A 23,244-nucleotide genomic window follows, 5' to 3' on the forward strand; every position below is an offset into this window, starting at 1 on the left:
GTTGGGTAGTTTAGTCTTGTGGTTCCCAACATAGAAGTAAAGTCCCTCCAACTTCCTTATGGTTATCTATATATGTATATGTATTGCTATGCTCATTCATATAACATTCGGTCTATGGAACAGAATACTGTTGATTCATTAGTTGAGGTGTTTGGTAGTCTGGATCAATCGCCAAAGCAATGTGTTTGGTCGTTCTCAAACTGTGTTCGCTTTGGGGAAACAACAACAAACTTCGATCTAGCAAGCTACACGCTGAAAATGGCGAGTTTTGAAGAAAATTTGGATCGTGCAATAAGGCAGGCCCGCTTGGTTCTTTCGGGGAATGATTGTTAAGCTTTACAAGGAAAAAGTTTACAGCATTTACTCTCTAACTGGGACCGATTGGTGGGATTGCTGTGTTTATCTGTGTTTTAAGCCCCCAACGATCCTTCCAGGCAGCGCTGCCTGGAAGGCACTAGGATTAGGCACTAGGATTAGGCACTAGGATTAAGCAATGGTTATGGTTAGGGTTAAGGTTAGGTGCCTTGAAGTCAATGGTCGCGGTGCTGCCTGGGAAAAAACACCATTGAGCGATTGCTGTGGACGAAGTACACACAGCGATACACTGGTAAGAGACAATAAGGTTTAACCATGTCTCCAGCTAATTTAAATAGCTCACATTATTGTATTGTGCGAACAGTTAACTTCATTTAATATTGTATGTGGCGTTTTCTTCTGCAGGGTGCAAATGTTCCACCTAAACAAGTTCCTTCCCGAGACTATTTAGCAGAGCCTCCGTTGCTGAGTCCGGAGCTTAGCGCCGCCCAAGACGGTTGTGATTGGTTTTAAAAAAATGCAAACCTCCCTATGCCTGAGCATTTTTCTTCCTATCCCAGAATGAATGTGTGGTGTAGCCACAGTGCTGCGGAGGTCTGGCAATGTGAGACTAAGGTGTTGGTAGTCTCAATTTGCTAGTCCACACAGCATCCCGGGATGGGAGAAAAAAAGTGCTCTGGTTTATTGGCATTTCTTTAAACCAATCACAATCGTCTCGGGCGGCTCTAAGCTCCGCACGGAGCCACCGCGCCTCTGCAAAATAGCCTCGGGAAGGAACTTGTTTTTGTGGAACATGTGTACGTTCAAAAGTTGTTTTAGTCATGCTACAGAAAACTCAGATTGGACAGATAGTCTAGCTAGCTGTCTGGATTTACCCTGCAGAGATCTGAGGAGCAGTTAAAAGGCGTGGAGACTCGTTCCTCCAGCTCTGGCCATCTCGCTTTCAGCCCGCGATTAGCCAATTAGCTTTCTTTGTTTTCTTCATTGCAGTAAGAGTCACCTTTTCGCCAGTCCCTCACAAGTTTCTCCCTCATTTCAAACTTTCTTTCTGCTGCTCGATTACCGTTTTCGGCTGCATATTTTACTACCTGCAATTTTCTAATTGTCACAAGCCTAGAGCGCCCTCTCGCGGCTGTAGACGGTAATGTTTTCAGTATGAATTAACATTTAAAAACATGTTAAATTATATATATTTTGATATATAAGTCGCACCTGACTATAAGTCGCAGGACCAGCCAAAGTAGGAAAAAAAGTGCGACTTATAGTCCGGAAAATACGGTAACCACAGTCCTCAGAAATCCACCAGAGTTTAGAACGCCAACACAAAGAAAGAGGAAGGTAACGGACATCCTGCCGAAATTAGTGACATCCAGCGGAATTTCCGGCGGCACCTGAACAATCCAGGAAATGAAATGTCGTCGATATAGACTATTCTCAGGCGAATACCAATAGGAAGGAAATAAGGGACATATACAGTATAAATATATATATAAACTAAAGACATGTTTAAATATGATTAGACATGCAAGTATAATTCAAATGAGTATTGCACAAACTTCTAATCAACTTCTAATCAATACATCACAATAATAATAATAATAATAAATTGAATTTATATAGCATTAGATTATTATCACTTCATTACGTTGATACGGTGGGTGCCACAAGTTGGCGAGACACTAGGGGGCAACAGGAGTCATTAAAAGCCAATGATAGAGAGTGTGTCAAATAGTCATAACCATCCAAAACTGTGTGTTTGAAAGAGAGGTTAAACTCCCTGGTACACCTCTTATGCTCAGAGCCTTATAAAACTCCAAAAACAGAAATCCAAATAGACTGGTTTGAGATTTAGGAGGGGTCATTCTCGTAAAACTAGGAAAAGTCATGAAGTCCTGATCTGATAAAACAATGTTAAGTATGTTTTTGGAGCTCTTAAAAAAGGGCCTGGGGTCTCCTAACAACATTCCGGGTAAAATATCTCAATAAAAATAATATTTCAATAGAAAGTAATTAATGGTAAAAAAAATTGTTTTTTTAGATAGCCCAATACATTCAGAGATGGAACTGTGAAACAAACTGTGATTATGAATGTGTGTGCATCTACATGCGTGTGTGTGTGTGTGTGTGTGTGAGTATCTCATGTTATCTCATGCGTTTGCCTTAGCACCAGGCGTCAGACACCAAACACCCGTTAAAGGCAACCTTCTTTACTACCCTTTCGTACTGATTGAGAGAAAACTTAGCAGCCCAGTGCCAGGTCGTATAAAAGCACAGACCGAATGGGTGAAGCAACATAAATCCTTTAGTCCCTTGTAAAAAGCTTTAATACACCCGAGGCGCCAAATCACTTGACCTGCGTTAGCCCTGCCGTTTGGGGGCTTTCTGGCTGACTGAGCAGTGTGGAGCCAGCCCTTCTCCTCCCATTCTCCGGCTGTCAGTCCAGGTAAAAGTCAAGGCCTTATTAGTGACACACTTGCTCTGCCTGGCTTCATGGCATCTTCTGTGTTTAATCAGCCACTGAGAGCCATGTTTTTCTGCATCCAAAGTTTTGTTAACCTATGTAGCCTTTAACCAAAATCCGTCCTTTTAATTTTACCTTTTTATGCCAAGAATTTGCAGTGAAAAAAAAAAAAAAATGGAAAATATTCCAATGGCGGATCTCGGTGTTTGTGTTTTTGGCCACATAATCTTGGAAAGTTAACGGCTTACTGTGAATACAAACCAACTTTTGGGAACATCCACGGAGCATCGGTGAGTCATGCAACTACCAGGAATTGTGAAATGGTTTGAGGTGTGAGGTGTATCCGAGCCGGATTTCAAATGAGGTATGCATTATGTACACACATCAAGTACGCACAGTACACAGGTGTGTCTTGTTTTAATTTGTTGCATACAGGGGGTTCTTGAGAGAAATATTTTTTCATCATGATATCTAAAATTGGTCCGTGCGCTATAATGAAAACTGTCTCTCAACTTGAATGTTCATTTCTGGCTCTGCCCTGACAGCCGACATGCACTTGCCTGGGTTTCTGAGCAGGAGAAGTGCCTGAGGGGCTGTGGACAGCTGCTCAGAGGGGTAAAAATCTCTCGACAAAAGCAGCATTTATCCATGGTGGGCGCTTCATTGGGAGCTTGACCGCTGGAAATAAAGACGCAGTATGTGAGAGAATATCCAAGGAAATGCCGTCACACAGCCAGTTGTCCCTACAGGAGCACACAGCTGTTAGCCATACTGCTTCTCGGTCTAGACGCTGCTCTCTCCACACACACACACACACACACACACACACACACACACACACACACACACACACACACACACACACACACACACACACACACACACACACACACACACACACACACACACACACACAATATTATATCGAGTAGTTTAAAGGATGGGTGCACAGTTTTTCAAGTCTATTGTAAAACAGAACACATGCCCATATGAAGCAGATGTTGCTTGCTGTAATAATGTTGATAATGAATGCAAAATAAACTTTATTTGTGCACAGAATGTGTACTGTGGATGGCCAGTATTAACAGGAGGAATTATTATTATTATTATTATTAGAAAGCACAAACTGTTTCAATGTACATATGGGCATTACATGAGTTTTGGTTCAAAGTTGTGAACCTATCCTTTAACATGTATGGGAGATAGTGTACTAAATGTCTATTTTTTCGATCAGTTGTCTTGTCGGGAGTACTTGGAGTGCTATTGAATGCAACATAGCTGCACACAGTCAAGTGCCATGTAAAAAAATAAATAAAATCAGATTCCATTGCCAACCACTCCTCAAGCGCCACATGCGTCTCGAGCTTGTCCACATGACATGTTTCAGCATTGTTCTTGTTGCCGTTTCTGCCTCTGGAGCTGAGTGGGGAAACATAGCAGGGGGGCAGGCTCGTGCATACCATTATCTCACAAAGCACTCATTACAGGAGTATCTTCCATATCCTCTATACCAGCAAAACATGTCACCTCACGCTCTCCGCCTCATTCTGAACACCGCAGCACTCAAACCCAACACCTCTCTGGCACAGGGCTCCATTCTGACTCACTTGAGTGAAATGCCTCAAACATTACGGTTGCCAAATTATGAAGTTAACAGAAATGTATGCATGGGGCTCGGCCTCCTCTTCCTGTAAGCATGGGGGACTTGTCGCAGCCACTTGGAACTCACCTGTAAGCCCCCTTTTCATCAAAATAAAAACTGTAATGTTTTGCCACCATACATCATGGGCACATACGTTTTTTTTCCCCCTGTCAACACCAGAGCAATAAAAACGAGGTAATAGTCTGCAGACGAGAACGTTCATTTACAGTTTATAATTGCTCAAGTTCATCATGTGGGCTCTGCGCAACATGCTTCAACACTGATTAGAGTAGTTATCTTTGTGAAAACCACCACATTATCCGTCTTTACTTTTTGCTGAATGATCCGAGTGCATGTAAACGGTGCAGCTTCTTCTATAAAAGGTAACTATATGTTAAGTGGCTCCATGTCTGGATTAGTGAAAGTATGAATGCATCCTACCCTGTGATTTATCCATAGTTGTAATTACTGCACGGCTCTTAAAAAGCAAAAAATAAAAACTCCACTACATCAACCATGACACACATTGCTTCACGTTAAGGTTAAAAGCCGTGATCGCACTGATAAGCAGCTACAATTAGCTACAGTATGGCGTGGCAGGATGGAAACAATTTATCAGTTCCTGGACCTCAGTTAAATGAAATCAAATGTCGTAGGAAGCCCATTAGGTATTTGTTTATCAGCCAGTCATCTTGACGTATGTCCTGAGAGTACCTTATGTGAAAACCAGTGTCCCCATCAGAGCATCCCAGCAGACTGGAGCAAGGCTCGGCAGAGATAGGCTTGTCAGCAGCTGGTTCAGTCCGTCGCACGGTGTGGAAAAGCTCTGTCATGGCCTACCTAATGGTGATTGTTTGGAGTGGGGAGAGCCCACTGTCTTGTCTGAATGCTGGCATCTGAAGGGGTTCGGAGTGGAGAAAAAAAAAGGGGGGGGAGGTAGCTGTTATAGGAGATATATTTCTATAACGGGTTACACTTTACTTGAAGGTATCTACATAAGAGCGACATGACACTGTCATGAGCGTGGCATAAACATTATGATGTTATGTTTATGACATAACGCTTCTTTTAGTAAGCGTCATTCGGTTTTTGTCATGACAAGTAATGGTTAGGGTTAGAGTTAGGGTTAGGGTTCATGTGTAATGACTGTGTCATGACAGTGTCATGTCACTCTTATGTAGATACCTTCAAGTGTTACCAAAAAAACGTTTATTCTTTGTTACAAGACATAAGGGTTTAATATTTGAAACCGGGGCAAGGAAGGGACTGTATGAACATTATCCTGACTGTCCTCGCCCAGAAAACCACTGTATAGGGTTATTGTGCAAGCAGCTTATAACTACCCATATTTTTAGGTTTGCTGTAAGGCAGTGACACGTTATTATGGAATTCACGCAACTTCTAGGCAAGACCCTCCCTTCAATAGCATTCACACACTACTATTGGCCAGGCGTCCATGCTTATGCAAGGTAACGTAACCCGACTTGTTCAGGTGCTATCCCCTAACCAATCTGCTATCCTAACCATAACCACTCGAGGTCAGTGCCTAACCCCAACCAATCGAGCTGCTTCATAGGGCGGGACTCGTTACGTGGGATCCATAATAACGCGCCAGTGACCTCTTCAAATGAGGAAGTGAGTTGACAAAGTAAAACCGACTTTTACGAACCGTAGTCCGTGATGCAGTTACGTCCTCATTTTAGTAATTTTACGTGACTCATTTTAAGCCAGTCCACGATGATTTCCTAACCCTAACTAAGTAGTTTTGTTGCCTAAGTTTAAATAGTTCTTTTTCACAATGTTTAAGGACAAATCTGGCACAAAATGAACCTAGGGGTTAATAACACGTGTACCAATAATCAACCGTTCTCTGGGATTTGGTTTCATGCTAATCGAATGTGACCAGTTTTAGCGCAAACCGCTAATTAGCTTATAAAGCTAGTCGTCAGGGCACGGGTAAAGTAAAAAGAAATCGCTATTTCTATACCACTAACAAAGGCTCAAAATTCCACAGTGGCATAATGAGGGTCCCTTCATGGAAACCGAAGCATTGAGAACTTTGTAAGTGTACAGACAGTTTATTAAAAAGATAGATTATAAAGACATGTATTTAATACATATGGATGTTGGAAAGGTTGGATGGTTCATGACATTTAGGTTTGTTAAATTCTTTGTTGTGAAATGAAATGAGTTGAATCAATTCATTTCTGTCGCATTGTTGTTGACGTATGTTGGGGGAGGGTATTGCAGTTTTTTGGGGGGGTGGGGGAGACAAGGGCAGGGCCCAAAGAAAATATTAATAACAACTCTGTGGAGTTTCAGCATCACCTCCACACCCAGACAAGTTTCATACAGTCCCTAAGATAGCAGGAAAGGTGAGGAAAGAGGAAAGAGTGGGAGACAGGGAGAAAGAGAGGGAGAAAAAAAGTGTTGGGAAGAGAAAAAAAAAAAAAAAAAAAAAAAAAAAAAAGAGATGGGCGTCTCAGACAGACTGTCTGGCTGCACCGGGATCTCCAGCACTCAGCGTCATATGATTCTGGGGTCAAAGGTTATCCCCACTGATGAATATCGGGCTGAGCCTCGTCTCCTTCACAAAAGAAAGGGAGTTGTTTCACTCCCTGGGTCTGGAAAGTTTATTTCAGGAATCCATCTTGCCAGCACGAGACTGTAAACCTGTCTCAAGGCAGAAGAGTTACGTCCACAAATATTACTTCTATTTTTTTACGTTTTTTTATTGGCCTGCCAAAGCATCTAGAGATGCTCTTTCTCATCGCACCTAATCACACAGCACTGGGAGACAGACGGTACATACACTGAGTGTGTATATTTACAAGTGAAACATACATCCCTGGGATTGGGACAGGATTTGGAAGATTACAGTTTGCAGACTGTGAACTGTGTGAAAGTACACTGGTGTTTTGTGTTTATCCTTTTCATACTGAGCGCCTCATCCCACAAGCCATCTCATTATTACCCCTAGTATTACACCAGCTTTTTAGACAAACAGTCCCAGCAAAGGCGAAAAAAGTGAAAGACTACATACCTGATTATTTCCCTGTTCGATTTTACGAGTTATTTTTGTCCTTACAGGTTTTCTGTGTATCTTCAACTTTCCCCACAAATGTGTAAACTTTATAGTGAATAATCGCAAGGCATTTCAAATAACACTGTCAGCGGGATTTCTACTAAAAGCTTCTGGGAGATTATAGCTGCCCAGGAGTGACAAGTGTGATATATGAGATCACACATGTGAACAAATAGATGGCAGACGCCTGGGCATTTATGAGCCTACTGGATCAGTCCTCGCCAGGATATACACAAGCGTTTGACAGTCTTGATTTGAGTAATCCTCACCCTGCAGAGTGAGAAAGGGCTTGGTCTGACACTGGCAGATGTGTTTCAGAGAGGGAGGAGTGCATGGGTAGAGGTTTGAAGCCCTCTTCCTTCAAGCATGCAAGGGCAGAAACGCCATCATCACCCAAGAGTGGATTCAGCAAAACTGAAGGCGACTAGACGGCACTGTAGTGGATGTAAGCGAGGCACGGTGTGGCCACGTTTAAGGTTTATACAGTTCATTAACACCGCGGTTCCCAAAGTGGGATCCTTGAGGGGGGGTTCCAGAGATCCAGAGATGTTCGGATACCGCCTAAAATGCTGGTACCGGTATCGGAAAGTACTGGAGTTCATGCACCGATCCGATAACATCGATTATCCCTGAAGAAAATCTACTTTAAAAAGTAGTTTATATATGTTTTTTTCTGTTATGAGTGACGGTCAAACTGGATAATAAAAGAAAGTTCTACGGCATTCATTGTTTGAGTTTGTTCATGTTTCACAAAAAGTTTGACCCTTGTGTTGTCCTTGGGTCATATTTGACCCGTTTACAAAGGTTTTCATATCAGAAATATGGGTTTCTTTTAACCAAATTGCCCAAAAATAACATGGATGCACGTTGTATGGGATGGAACCCATACAACGTTCTCTGCCGGTAAAATGTATGATTACTTCTATTGAATTTTGGGTGTTTTATTCAATTTGATAGCATTTGGTTTCAAAACAGTATCCTGACTAAACTTTGACATATATACCAGTCTGTAATGCACTCAACATCCTCTGATCTTAACTATTAGTAGGGTTGGGTATCGTTTGGGTCTTATCCAATACCGGTGCTAAAACAATACTTTTAAAACGGTGCCGGTGCCTAAACGGTGCCTGAACTGGTGCCTGAACCGAAATATATATATAATATATTTATAATGTATATAATATAAAATATAAAAAAAAGTAGCACAAAACGACAGTTGGTGACATTAAAGAACGGCGTGTTTATTGCTAAGGCCTTATGGTCAAAATTAAATGATTGATTAATAATGTAATAACAACAACTTATAACAATGACTTATTTCACCAGTAAATTGCTGGTAAACGACAAAAATAAGCGCCAGATGGGAAAAGGGTATTTTAAAATAACTTAAAGTGATGGTTCGGAGTAATTTCACCCTAGGGTCCTTTGCACCATGACCTCGAGCCAAACACCCCCCCAGAAGCTTTTTTCACCTGGGTCTAACATTGGGAGAGTTAGCGTAGAGTAGCGTTATCAGCTGAATAGCTTAGCGCAGAGGCTAATGGACCCACGTTTGTATCTCGTAAATGACCCCACTAATAATGCCCGAAATGATACCAAACGTCTACATTAGTACAAATAGGTTATGTACTCATAAAACGATGGATTGGAAAGTTTGTAAGTACACCAGAAGTTTATGAACACTTGCCTGCTCTCTTCAGCTCTCTGTTGCTGCTGCTGCTACCTGCAGTTAGACGAGTGCTTAGGGCCGTCTACAAATTACTACACCGAAAAGAGATACAACAAAAATATTGATTAATTTAATGATTAAATAAGGTAATGTCTCCAAACTTACCTCAATTATTACTTGTCTCCTGCTAGTTATACTACAGCACTTACTTAAAAAAAAGTTAAATTAAAAATATTTTTGTTGCATCTCTTTGGGTGGTTGTAATTTGTAGACGTCCCTAAGCACTTCGTCTTTACAGCAGCAACAACAACAGCAGAGAGCAGAAGCCAGCAGGCAAGTGTTATTTACATACACTTCTGGCGTACTTACAAACTTCCCAATCCATCGTTTTATGAGTACATAACCTATTTGTACTAGTGTAGACGTTTGGTATCATTTCGGGCATTATTAGTGGGGTCATTTACAAGATACAAACGTGGGTCCATTAGCCCCTGCGCTAAGCTATTCAGCTGATAACGCTACTCTACACTAACTCTCCCAATGTTAGACCCAGGTGAAAAAAGCTTCTGTGGGGGGTGTTTGGCTCGAGGTCATGGTGCAAAGGACCCTAGGGTGAAATTACTCCGAACAATCACTTTAAAATGCAACACAATGCTGGCGAGTAAGTACTGAATACACTTTAATATTTATTTTTGTTAACCATATCGTGCAGCCCTAGTTCCTGAGGGTCCCCATGCAGCAAAGGGGAATCATTTTTTCACTCTAATTTTCACTATAATTCCATCCATGAGTAACACAATGACAGAATGTATGACTATTTGTAATAAAACATCTAGTCTATAGCCACGACGCTGCACTTCCGGGATTGCTCTCATTCTGCAGGAAAAAGAATTCAGATGTCTGGGATGTTTTTGGGATGTCCGTTACTTTCCACTTTCATTGTGTTGGCATTCTAAACTCTGGTGGATTTCTGAGGACTATGGTTAACTGCTCCTCAGATCTCTGCAGGGTAAATCCAGACAGCTAGCTAGACTATCTGTCCAATCTACTTTTGAACGTACACACGTTCCACCAAAACAAGTTCCTTCCCGAGGCTATTTTGCAGCCGTTTGACGCTTAGCACCGCCCATGACGATTGTGATTGGTCTAAAGAAATGCCAATAAACGAGAGCATGTTTTTCTCCCATCCCAGAATGCTGTGTGGACTAGCCAGACCCTCCTCTGCAGCGCTGTGGAGGAAGGTCTGAAAAATGCCAGACTATAAAACATCTAAAAGCTAAACTCCTATCAGATGAGGGAACCTGGGATGATGTATTGTCAAATGGGGGTCCGCAGTCTGATTGCTTTCAATTTAGGGGTCCTTCATATTAAAAAGTTTGGGAACCACTGCATTAACACACAAAAAAAAACAATAGGAGCAAAGCTGCTTCCCGACAATCAAAGAAATTAGACAGTGCACATTTTTGCTGCTTTCATATGATTTTTGAGTTATAATTTCCTCTCTTTACCAAGCTTGTGCCTCTGCAAGTTTATATTTAATGACTTAAGTAATGCTGAATTTGATTAACGTGAAATTTTTACGTGTAAATAATTGTGTTATCTACTCACAGACGAGCCCCCCACTCAGAGCAGACTGACCGGACATTGTTTATGAATGTAGTAAATAATAGCGGTAGATTCTCTATATTACCTAAATTGGATTTACTGCCATTTAATAGAAGACACCGATTTCTGTTTTGAAAATTTCAAAAAATGAATGAAACCAAAGCAAAGCAGATCTAGACAGGTGACTAAAATAAAGTTTATCGTTAAGAAGATAATGTCGATTGGATCACGTGCTTTAGTTAGAGCAAGAAATATAGCACCTGTCAATTTTGTAGTTGCGGAGTAATTGGTCTAGACCGTAAGTTTTTTCCTTAAGCAGTGATGCCGATGATACTGCCTGCTTCATCACTATGGGGACCCCTCAGCCTACCATATTCTGGCCCTTTATCACTGCTGGGCCTTATCTCATCCACACCATCGACTCTCAGACATGAGCTACTGGCCCACGACATGACCAGATCTGCTGGTTTTATTCCCAGCAGCCCCCACGCCTGAGTCGCCTCACCTGCACCGGCCCGCTCTATCCTCTGCTATCACTCGGGGGGGGGAAGATAATGAGGGATATTTGATATTTGTCTTATTAGTGTCAATAGTGCTATTTAAGGCCTAATTATCTGTCATATGGAGAGCCATGTATTACGCTGGATGTCTGACATGTTCTTCACCAGACAACCTGAAACAGAGAAGGAGGAGGCGCACACGCACGCACACACACACACACACAAACCTATACATAATAATAATAACTGAGCTTAGTGCTGCTGTAGCATAATGAAGAATATACTGATTTAGCTGGAGGCTTGAAGAATTGCAAGTTTAAACTGATACATGAGGCGAGAAAGATACTACATGGTTAAAGGTACAGGTGCATGCAGGTGTTCTGGAAACACCTGGTAGTAGTCCGTTGCTGCAGCAGCACTGGCAAATTAAGGTTGCAAAAATCTGACTTCTTCTCAGAGTCACAACTCAGTCAAATCTGAACACACATACATGATACACATATATTTAAAGTAAGTGTGACTTACTCTTTCTGATGATATCATTATCTGGGATGTCTGTCTGTGAACTCTCCCTCCATGCTCCAGAACTTAACCACGTTCTTAAAGTGATGGTTCGGAGTAATTTCACCCTAGGGTCCTTTGCACCATGACCTCGAGCCAAACAACCCCCCAGAAGCTTTTTTCACCTGGGTCTAACATTGGGAGAGTTAGCGTAGAGTAGCGTTATCAGCTGAATAGCTTAGCGCAGGGGCTAATGGACCCACGTTTGTATCTCGTAAATGACCCACTAATAATGCCCGAAATGATACCAAACGTCTACATTAGTACAAATAGGTTATGCACTCATAAAACGATGGATTGGAAAGTTTGTAATAACCAGAAGTTTATGTAAATAACACTTGCCTGCTGGCTTCTGCTCTCTGCTGTTGTTGTTGCTGCTGTAAGGCGAGTGCTTAGGGACGTCTACAAATTACAACACCGAAAGAGATGCAACAAAAATATTTTTAATTTAACTTTTTTTTTAAAGTAAGTGCTGTAGTATAACTAGCAGGAGACAAGTAATAATTGAGGTAAGTTTGGAGACATTACCTTATTTAATCATTAAATTAATCAATATTTTTGTTGTATCTCTTTTCGTGTAGTAATTGTGACGCGGCCTAAGCACTCGTCTAACTGCGTAGCAGCGCAGCAGCAACGGAGAGCTGAAGAGAGCAGGCAAGTCGTATAAACTTCATGGCGGTAGTTACAAACTTTTCCAATCATCGTTATGAGTAAATAACCATTTGTACTAGTGTAGACGTTTGGTATCATTTCGAGCATTAGTGGGGTCATTTACCGAATACAAACGTGGGTCCATTAGCCTCTGCGGCTTAGCGCTATTCAGCTGATAACGCTACTCTAACTAACTCTCCCAATGTTAGACCAGAAAAGCTTCTGAAAAAGGTGTTGTTTCGAGTACAAAGACCCTAGGGTGAAATTACTCTGAACCATCACTTTAAGTTCCCTTCTGTATCACAGTAATCCAGTGGTAGTTGACTGTAAACCCATGGGTATACTGCAAACAGTAACTGCTAATAGCTAATTCGGCATACTTTCAATGGTGCCAATTTGCCAAAACAAAAACAAATACAGGCAAAAGAAATGGGGCTCAAGTTGTAGCCCACATTATTATCTCACTGAGTACATAGCAGCAATTATGCTTCCTGATTCCATCCCCCTAAAGCATTATGGGAACATCATGGGAACTGTAGTTCCAAAGCTCAGAGCATGATTTTACCCCAAATAGAAGTTAGGTGACATGTGGTGTCTAAATCCTTGGTTCAATCAGAGCCAAAATCCAAGAGTAAAAGCGGGAGTGAGCGGGACAGAGCTAGGCTAGATGTTTCCCTGTGTTTCTAGTCTTCATGCTAGGCTAGGCTAAGCTAAGCTGTAGTCTCATATCAAACACACAGGTATTAGAGTGGTATCAATCTTCTCATCTGACTGTCGGCAAAAAAACATCAGATTTCCCAACATGTCAAACTATTACATTAACACACAGATACAAGCAGTGTAAGGAGGCATGCAAGAAGTCAGACAAAACAGGTTCCAAATGAGCACAATAGGTCTCGGGTCTGCGTGTGCAATTGTCCCTAATTATGACAATGATTCAAGGGAGCTCCACATTCCAGTGCCTCTTATGGTTTTGCTGCTATGTATCTTGGAGCCTGCGGAGCCATTAACACGATACCAATCTCACCAATGGCTCCAGTTTTGGGCCTCCCATCGGCTCCTGAATGCAACCTGTCCAGCTCTAGGGGATCCAAACATCCACCCTAGCCCTCCCTCCCCTCTACACTCACACACTTTTCTCCTCAAGGAGGTGGGCATCAGGACAAACAATCAATGCCAATGACAGATCCACGTCAGACAGAGCGTAATTATGGGAACAGCGTTCTGGGAGATACTGTGTCATTAAAACCCACCGTCTCCACTCCAACTGCACCAGACTCTTTCCTGCTGCCTGTCCATGCTGTGAGGTGTGTGTGTGTGTGTGTGTGTGTGTGTGTGTGTGTGTGTGTGTGTGTGTGTGTGTGTGTGTGTGTGTGTGTGTGTGTGTGTGCGTGCGTGCGTGCGTGAATGTCAAGCTGAACCAGTGTTTCTAATGTGTCCCTTGCCCTCATATAACTTTTTGTGTAATTGCGCCAGAGGTTGCTGAGTGAACCTGTAAAGGTGCAGAGATGTAGACATGACAGAGACATGAGACAAAAAGCTTTTTAGGGGCCATGCATGACTGAGGGAAGCCTCAATTTGCACTTGACAGCTGCAATTTGAGAACTAAATTGCTGAAAATACTTACATAGCTGCTGTCTGATTTTGAAACCGCCCAGACACCATTAATGCAAGATTATTCAGAGGAAGATAGGACACATTCAGTTTGCACAAGGCTACAGAAAAGTGGCTATGGCACCCCACACGGTCTGTGTTTGTTTCTCTTCTTCTAGGCAATAATTAAGCTGCTGAGCCCAACAACAAATCCCGAGATGCCGAAACAAAACCCAGGAGCAAATAAACGTGAATTAAAATCTTTCTCCTCCAATTGAAAGCCAAGTGGCAAACCAATGAAATGACAGCTGAGCAAGGAAATAACAGCGTGAATCATTCACCGGTGGTGGAAAAAGTAAAAAATAGCAATACCACAATGTAGAAATACTCTGTTACTAGTTAAAAGTCTTGCATTCAAAATACTACTTAAATGGCTATTGTAGCCTTCAAATGTCAAACTCTTTTTCAAAGAGCGTGTTCATGATAAACGTTTCTTTGTGAAGCAAAAAAACAACCGAAACAATGACCTTAAAAACCCATAGAGCTCATTCAAACTGAAGGCGATAGGTACGTCACTATGAGCGACGCCTTTCACGTGGGCCTGTAGCTACTTATCTGATCCACTATCCAATATACAGTGTTGGGAAGGATACTTCCAAAACATATTCTGTTACAGAATACATGCCCAAAAATTTAATTTGTAACGTATTGCGTTACGTTACTCAATCTGAGTATTCTGAATATTTTGATTACTTCCACATTGAATTGTAGGAATGCGGCCATCACATACAGCTTACTAAACAGGCCTATTCTGGTGTGTTCTTCTGTTCCAACCATAGATGTATTAAGAAAACTGGATTGGATACCGCTAATAGCTACTAGCCGATAGCCCCGCCAGTTTGGGAAAACGCTTTATACATGATGTTACATCCACGTTACAGGCCTTACAGCATACACACATCCCTCGGGTGTATCATAAGATAACACCATGGACGTATTACTAGAACACATGGTGAATTACAACCATTAGCTATATTCATAACGATGGAGTCTCAAGGGGGTAAGCTTCGCTTCAGAACTCGAACCTCCCATGGGATCGCTTTGTTGCTACAAAGCGATCACCTCCCGTTAGCATTCCGCTGACCGCCATTTTGTTTTTACGTCACTTGACAGCGAATAACTTTACATCTGAAGCGTTTAAAGACTCTATTTGTCCATTGTTTATTTCTACAGAAACACGAAAATGTATAAAAGGCTCCATTACCTTGTACCTCACGTTATGATTCCGTAGCAGATGTTTTTGTGAAAATAGGCTAACGATTGTGTCATAACCAAGCGACTTACTGTCGCACAGTAGAGGAATTACCGTATAGTACAGGAGAAGCTCGCAGGCAGTTTGGACTTCCATCAGCTGTTTAGGTTTAATTACTAATGTTAACTAGCATGTTAGTGATCAATAATTAGCCTGTGCCTATGTTATCTCCTTATATATACCTACACTCTCCGTCTCTGTAAGATTGGGAATGATTGAGATTTCTCTTGGCACAGCTACCAGAAGACTTCCAACTTTCAGACAGGTTGCTCACGTCACATTTACATTGTCTCTGTTAGTTGGAGGCTGCGCAGTAAAGCAAGTGATCACCGGAAAAGTGCTTCTAATAGCCTTCACTGGTCTCCGTCCAGAGCAACGGGGTCTATTGGTCCATTATATACTGTCTATGTGGAGTCTACAGGACCTCGGGAGAACAGTCATGTGAGCGGGCGGGCGCAGTCCCGCGGCTCTGCTCGCGTCCTCTATGCGCGTTCATCATAACTAGTTTAATAACTCTGGATTCGGCTACTAGTGAATGTTAAAAATGTTAAAAACGTGACGTTTTAAACAAGGACCCTTTAAGTGTTCGGGCTGGTAGGTTGGTGTACCCCCCAAAATACCCCCCGCTGAAATATAGAAGTTTCTTTCGCCATGCAAAGTCTATGTGAAAAGTCTTTCTGGGCCATGGGGTGCAGTACCACCGTTATCCGCTAATCCCATGGTGGCTATTAGACATGGCGTTCTTCCTGGGGGCTTGGTTCCAACTGGGTGAATGTGTACCTAAACAAGCAGATAGATGGTTGTATTTGTAGTCCCGAACTGCACACTACAAAAATCTAACCGCAGTCTAAGCTACCACCAGCTAATTTTAGCTAACGTTAGCTAGCATGTCAAACGGGGCTAGTCAGTCTTTCAACGGCTCTGGAGCTAGTAAATCAGCACATAGGAGAATGTAAAGTTGCACGTCAACTATAAAACAGCAAGGTGACCACTAAAACTACAGCAGACGATTACCCATGGCTAATAAAAAAAAAAAAACTTACTTTAAGATGCTTCTTCAGGTTGGAGGTGGAGTAATTGTTGGTGGCTGGCAAGCAGAGGTTGCACTGCACAGTTATATTCGTTCTCCCTGTTCGTTCTTTAAAGGTGCAATATGTAATATTGTATGTAATACTGGCAGCTAGCGGTTAAAATAGTTACTGCACTACTAATTCAAAATACTGGAGAGTCGTTTCCCCCGCCCCCTCCTGCCCAGACTCGAAGCTACGGGGGTTGCCAGTAGCTAAGGCTTTTGGAACGAATACCGAAATTCGAATATAATTCGAATAGTAAAAAAATCAATACTATTCGAATGTTGAAATTACTATTCGAATGTGACTTTTTTTTATATAAATATGTTGGCTAACGTTAGCTAATGTCCCTCTTCTCGCCTTGACCTACCCGCATATGTGATTCATGTCACGCCGTATGAACAATAACCGCGGGAGTGAGAAACACAACGCATTGTGAGGTCTTAAGACAATGTTACGTAGCGAGTAACGTTAGTACAACATCACAGAGCTAACGTTACATACCGGGTAACCTTAGTACACGGGGGAGTTACAGGCTGCGGCTGGAAATCGTAAGTAGGACGGGAAATAGTTTTAACATGACTTTAAAATCGACTTCCACCGAGACAAAATGCTGATGTTATCAATAGTTCGTTCTGGTTTCCTAACTGCGTCGGGAGGTAACTTTAGCGTAGCTGGGAGCTTCATGGAGAAAGCTAAAGTTTATGTTAGCTCCCCTAAAGCTGTCAGAGTTAGCTTCTACTTCATATATTACATTTTAACAGCTGTATTCTCAGTAATGTGACAATCTGCTGAAATCAGGTTGCTTATAAATCACTAAAATAGTAGTGACAGCACCGTTTGGCTTAGTTATTAATGCAGTTAGCATCGTTTGTTACTTACCTAGTTTATGACAAATGGTTTCGGCTGTGCTTCCTAACATGATGACATTGTGCTAACCGAGCTTCGTTAGCCTTTACAACAGAGCCTGTTCACTTGTTAGATTATGTTTCATTACTCTGTTGATTTGTGTTTGTCGCTGTGTGCTCGTGGTGGAAAATGAATGTAAACAAAGTTGCGTGCAGGTCGCCTCAAGGCCAGGCTAATGGATGCCCCTCTAGTAGACAGAACGTGTAACAACAACCACATGCTTGTAGTGGCATTGACAATGCATAAGCCAGAGTAGTGTAGAACATATTTAACAGGCTGCATTTTGAGCATTAAATATTCGAATATTATTCGAATATTAAAAAAAATCTCAAATGGAATTCGAATAGTATTATAAAGGAAGATTGACAGCTCTAGTTGCCAGGCTGAGACCGCAGCATTCACAACAATGTTGCTAGATGCTTTTCTCACATAGCCAGACATTACTCCACAGCAGAGCATAGATATATACGACAACAGAGTAGCTAACGTTAGATGCTGGCTATATTGACATATTGTCATAAAAGCCCGTGCTCACGCGGAGCTCTGTAAGCAACTGACAGACACACTTTTTCGGCTTAAAATTACAGTATGAACCGCTAAAAACACAACAGCCTCATCGTCCTCTCCACACGCCAGTCAGGCACACTTCCTCGGCTTAGAATTACAATAGGAACCGCTAAAAATACCACCACCATGCCGGCTGAACAGCCCGGTCTCACGGCAGTTAGTTTGGTAAATGTGACGTTATTTTAATCTATTGATACGTGTTCACAGAGACGTTTTTGTCGGTTTTACCGTGCGGACAAACGAATCGGCCGCCTCATCCAGCGCGTACTTGCTGGGCATACCCGGCTTATGGAGCTTCGCTTTCCGGCCGCCTCCGCGTCTTTTTTTTTCCGAAAAGTACGTGACATTTATACGTAAAAACGAGAAAAACGTCTCCCGTGAACGCGCATCAATATATTACGAATAACGTTGATATTTACACGAACTGCCGCGGAGACCGGGTTGGAACTACACGGTTGTAAACAGCCATGGCCCGCTTGCCTGGTCCTCCGGTAACGTTAGCAGGGTTAGCATGGCGGCGTTAGCCAGGACCAGTCGGGATCACTTTACTGGCTGTGTCTCAATTGTTTTGGCGCGTAACCAACTTCGGGGATTCTAGCTATATAATTCAATGTGAGAACACAAATGTTGAAATGACCTAAAATGCCCATCCCTAGTGGCTGTGATAAATTAGCCTGAAGCTATGCTTACCTGTTCAGGAGGAAATAAGCCAATTCTGCGTCCTTTTGGGATCTAAGCTGTCTCCATCTTTCAAATACATCTCCAATATTTACCAGGGGGTTGTTACGTCTCTGGTCACGCAACTGTTTTTTTAGGTCGGGTAGAATCTATCTCCATTTATCCTGTTCGTTTGTTTGCTGCTTTCATGGCTGCACTATCGTTATAGCTGTAGCGCGCTGGGTTTACGTTTTTACAGGTATATCTGGCAACCCGGCCTGACTGTCAAACTGGGCCGTTGATAACAACACACAGATCAAAACATAAACAGAAATTCCGTCACGGAACGTAAATTTCAAAAAGAAAAAATACTGACATTAGCATTGTTGTCAGAAAAGATAGTATTTCAGCTTAACATGTTTCCTTAATATCTGATGAGGCATTGGTGGCATTTTTGGATTTATTACAGTACAAATATTAGTACATATTGGACCTTTAAAGAGCAATGTGCAGGTTGAATTTATAACTGAATTAATACTTAATGTTGTCTGAAGAGGTCTTTTAAAAACACATAAGTAGAAATTGCTATGTTACACAAACCCTAAAGCAGAAATTTTGATGAAAGGGTGCCCATTTTTAAGATAATAAAAATATAGGCTCTGCAATAGCCTTTCCCGCTAGCAACGTAGGCAGAGGCAAACAATAGGTTGTGTTGTGCTCCCGCTCGCTTCTCACTCACTCTACAGTGGTGAGAGAGAGCGAGATATAGAGAAAGTGTGAAATGCTGTTTGAATTTCCAAGATAGAAACGTATTCCTGCCCTGTCTCTGTGTGCCGCTGCCGCTCTATTTCTTCGTTTTCATATTGGGGCTTCTGGGAAATTCATGGAGTTGCCTTAATTGATTCAGAGAGTGAATAAACTCGTGAAACAGAGAAGTATCGTCATGTAATCCATTGATTTTAACAATGTAACTGTATTCTAAATACCAACTATTTAAATTGTAACTATAACGAAATACAGATACTCATAATTTGTATTCTGAATACATAAAGCCGGTACATGTATTCCGTTACTCCCCAACACTGCCAATATAAAAACTAAATGGCAATCCAAGAGCGCAGACCTCCGCCAAGGCCATGTGCCCTATCTCGCGAAAGCTAGCGAAAGTAAAAAAAAAAAGAAAAAAATCAGTTTTCCGCACCGTGATTCAGATGCTACACCCTTCCACCAAATTTTATAATTTGATTAAAGTGGCTTTAAAGAGCTAGCTATAAAAGACCAAGCAAGTGCCATGCTGGAGGAGGATTTCCCACCACCTAGAAACCCAAAAGCTGTTTTTTAATAATGGCTTATAACAGATCTATAAAACACTAGACACACATACATTATGAAGCTAAGCCTAAATTCTTTCAGGAAGACTTCAGTAACTTCAATCCCCGCTCTCTCTTCCTTAAACTTTTCAGCTGTTTAGAGGCGTTCACTTTTCAGTAAACCAACCGGAATTGGCCACGAAATTCATGAGCCAATCACATTACATCCCTGCTTTAAATCTGTTTCTCTCTCTGCTGCTGTCAGCTGTCATTTCAGGCAAAGCATGCAACCCTTCTCCTCCTCCCCTTCCACCTCCAGTCACCACCACCCGCGGCCCCCTGGGTCTTCCTCCAGCAGAACGCTTAAAAAATGATTTCATAACGATGGAGTCTAATCTCCAACGACTCTATATTTCATATGCATATGTACAATAAATCTTTGCATATCTGCAACAAAGTCTCTGCTTAGTGTGAGCACAGCAATGAATCCAACTGCATAGCATTCATCTTTAATCTTCTTCTCCACAGCTTGGGACGGTATCATGGCAACAGGCTTGTTTCGGCCCGCCTCGGCTATCAGCAGGACTCGGACTGCTCGGCTCTGTTTGGAGTAACTTAGGCTGCTGTTAAAAAATCCAAGGCATGCTAAAAACATAATATACAGGAGCCTGGCATCCCTAAGAGAGAGTCTCGCCGTCTGTTCCTCTCTGCAGGTAGCCATGTTTGGAAGTGCTGACAAACAGAGAAGAAAGACAGAATGCATGGGGGTCTGGGCCGGTGGCTGGCTCCTCGCCAAAATGTCACGTCCTCCCTTCCGTTTGGGCTCCAACTATGGTCACCTCTCGTAACCACGCTTGATTGTGTGTGTTTGGAGTAAACTGCGGCCCTTTTACTAATAAAGAGCAGTGCTTTGGATCAACTTCCCTGCTACATATTCATTTTGAGTTAGTAAATAAAGCATAAGATATTAAAAAAGTGTCACGTTTGGCTCTAGTCTCCCTTTGTGTCAGGGAGGCCTGTACACAGGGGGATTTGCTTAAAGCCGTCACCCAATGAGTAAATCTCTAAGGTAGAGGAATCTCATAATTAAGGCCTCATTAAAGCTACACAGCACAACTATGTTGGTTTACTGGGCAGACAGACAGCTCACAGATTCACAATGGGGCCATTCATGATACCTCACTTCTCTGAAGGAAAAGAGAAAAGGCAGTTGCTCTTAGCATTTGGGCAGATGTAATTGCAATCACTCAGCTTGTCTGATGCTGATAATGGGGCGATGGGAAATTCCTGTCAGAGTCGTGGCGCAGGGTGGTTTCGCAACCACTTTGGCAGGCTCCGTGTTCCACTGCAGGGCAGCGAATGCGTTACGGCATGCTCACATAGCTGTCATTAAACACATTTTGGAAAGAAAAGAAGAAGAAAAAAAACCTAAGACAATCAAAACTCACAAGTGTGTGCCATTCTCCTGCTTGTCGAGCAATGAAAAGGCCAATGTTATGTAAACCTATATCGTCTGTCATCCCCGCGCTGTTAAACGCGTTGAAAGACTTACAGCTTGTGAAAAAAGAAAAGAAAAGGAAAAGTGAATATGCTTTAGCAATCCCACTCACCTAAAACACACTATGCATTCTGGCTGAGCTATTTTCAACATCTTTATTTTCATTTGTCATTTCCAAACATTTCTCTTCACTGTTAGTTTATGCGAAAGCGAAGCTGCGGGGAAATAAGAACATTATAAAAATAAAGTAATGTTTGTTTTCCAAATTCTGACTTTTCAGGAAGCAGCCCATTCCTGTCTGAAATGTGTGCTACAGTAGGTGGCTGAAATAGCACATGGGTGCAACGTTCTTGTGGTTGGTTCTTGGGTACAGTATGTGACACTTGGCATCCCAGCAATGCTTCCATGAGAAGCCTCTATTATAAGGCATTCATGCAATGACGCTAACAAGCTCCTTTTACTGGCTGGAGACGCATTCGTGCAATAAAGTCCTTATTATTGCTTTGTGAGACCACCCAAGAAACAATATAGTGATATTAAAGATGTTCTAATCATCTCCAAAGAGCAGCAATAAAGTCCCATTTACTGGACGGCAGTATGTTGTGACAGACAACAGCTATTCAGTTTTAATTAAACTGGAAACTTGAGAAATATAAAAATTCATGAAAAACCAAAAGGTAAAAGCCATTAGATTTAGTTTCCTGAATGACGTGCAGAGGGTCTCATTTCAAACACAGAGGTGTTTTAGTAATATTTTACATGCAGCCATGAATTCACCTGGCAGCCTGCCAGCGTTTCCAAAGGTATTTGAGGTATTTTACAATTCAAATGATGCCACAGAGAACATTTTGTAAGAATTCAGAGGACGTTGTCATTAATAACTCTGAGATAGGGAAAAAGAAAGAAGAAATTCTGATAGCAAGCTAGTGAAATTTAGATATAAAGTTACAGTTATTGCCTCCCCTGAGCTACTGATAGTAAGATGTTTACGTGAATATGCATCGGTATTACCATCATTATTATGCGCAGAGACCAAATGGCAACATTTTAAAGAAGTTTAATTTCAAATTACAGCATGGTAATAAAAAAATAGCAAAAAGATATAATTTTATTTTTGCAATAATCTGTGGTTCCGAGAGTCCACGAGAGTGTCAGTTGATTCATACGTTTCCTCAAACATAAATACCATATCAAAGTTCAAGGCTTTTCAATGTTACTGGTGTATTAGTTATTATAAATTACATTACATGTACTGTGTATGTCAAGAAAAGAATAAAACACAGTAAAATATAGACACATGATAAATGATAACACAAAATAGACTGTAAAAATAATCTTAGGGTTAAAAAAAAGAAGTTATCTTACAGCTGTCTTGGTCAAAAGGTGAATCTTGATTTGTTGGAGACACAAAAAAAAAGAAAAAAAAGACTAAAGGCGTATTCACATTATCACGGTCAAACTGCTTTTTCTTATTCTTATTCTGCCTCTGATCGGCTCACCCTGGTATTTTTACCCTAACACTAGTCTTGCATGGCCAGACCTTCCTCTACAGCGCTGCGGAGGAGGAAAAACGTGCTCTGGTTTATTGCCATTTCTTTAAACCAATCCCAATTGTCGTGGGCGGTGTTTAGCGTCGGACAGAGACACGGTGCCGCTGCAAAATAGCCTCGGGAAGGAACTTGTTTTTGTGTAACGTGTGTACGTTCAAAGGTTGTTTAAGTCGTTCGACAGAAAACTCAGATTGGACAGATAGTCTAACTAGCTGTCTGGATTTACCCTGCAGAGATCTGAGGAGCAGTTAACCATAGTCCTCAGAAATCTTTAGAACGCAGACACAAA

The 23,244-nt window shown here is 41.8% G+C and overlaps 1 protein-coding gene across 3 annotated transcripts in view; it reads right to left on the reverse strand.

Moving 5' to 3' along the window:
* The window catches only part of olfml3a (olfactomedin-like 3a), a 34,288-nt gene extending 15,610 nt beyond the window's left edge, over positions 1-18,678 (reverse strand). Inside the window, exons 1-2 of one of the 3 annotated variants that reach the window (XM_039799985.1) lie at positions 18,631-18,678; positions 5,133-5,314 (exon numbers count right to left, since the gene is read on the reverse strand). The gene's annotated coding sequence lies outside the window, so the exon portion shown is untranslated. Of the gene's footprint in view, positions 1-5,132; positions 5,315-16,437; positions 16,475-17,346; positions 17,560-18,630 lie in introns of those variants that run through there. The other 2 variants (XM_039799987.1, XM_039799986.1) reach the window with 2 other exon arrangements.
* Between the last annotated feature and the right edge of the window lie 4,566 nt (positions 18,679-23,244).

The sequence above is a fragment of the Perca fluviatilis genome, chromosome 5 (assembly GCF_010015445.1).
Source record: "Perca fluviatilis chromosome 5, GENO_Pfluv_1.0, whole genome shotgun sequence".
Lineage (NCBI taxonomy): Eukaryota > Metazoa > Chordata > Actinopteri > Perciformes > Percidae > Perca > Perca fluviatilis.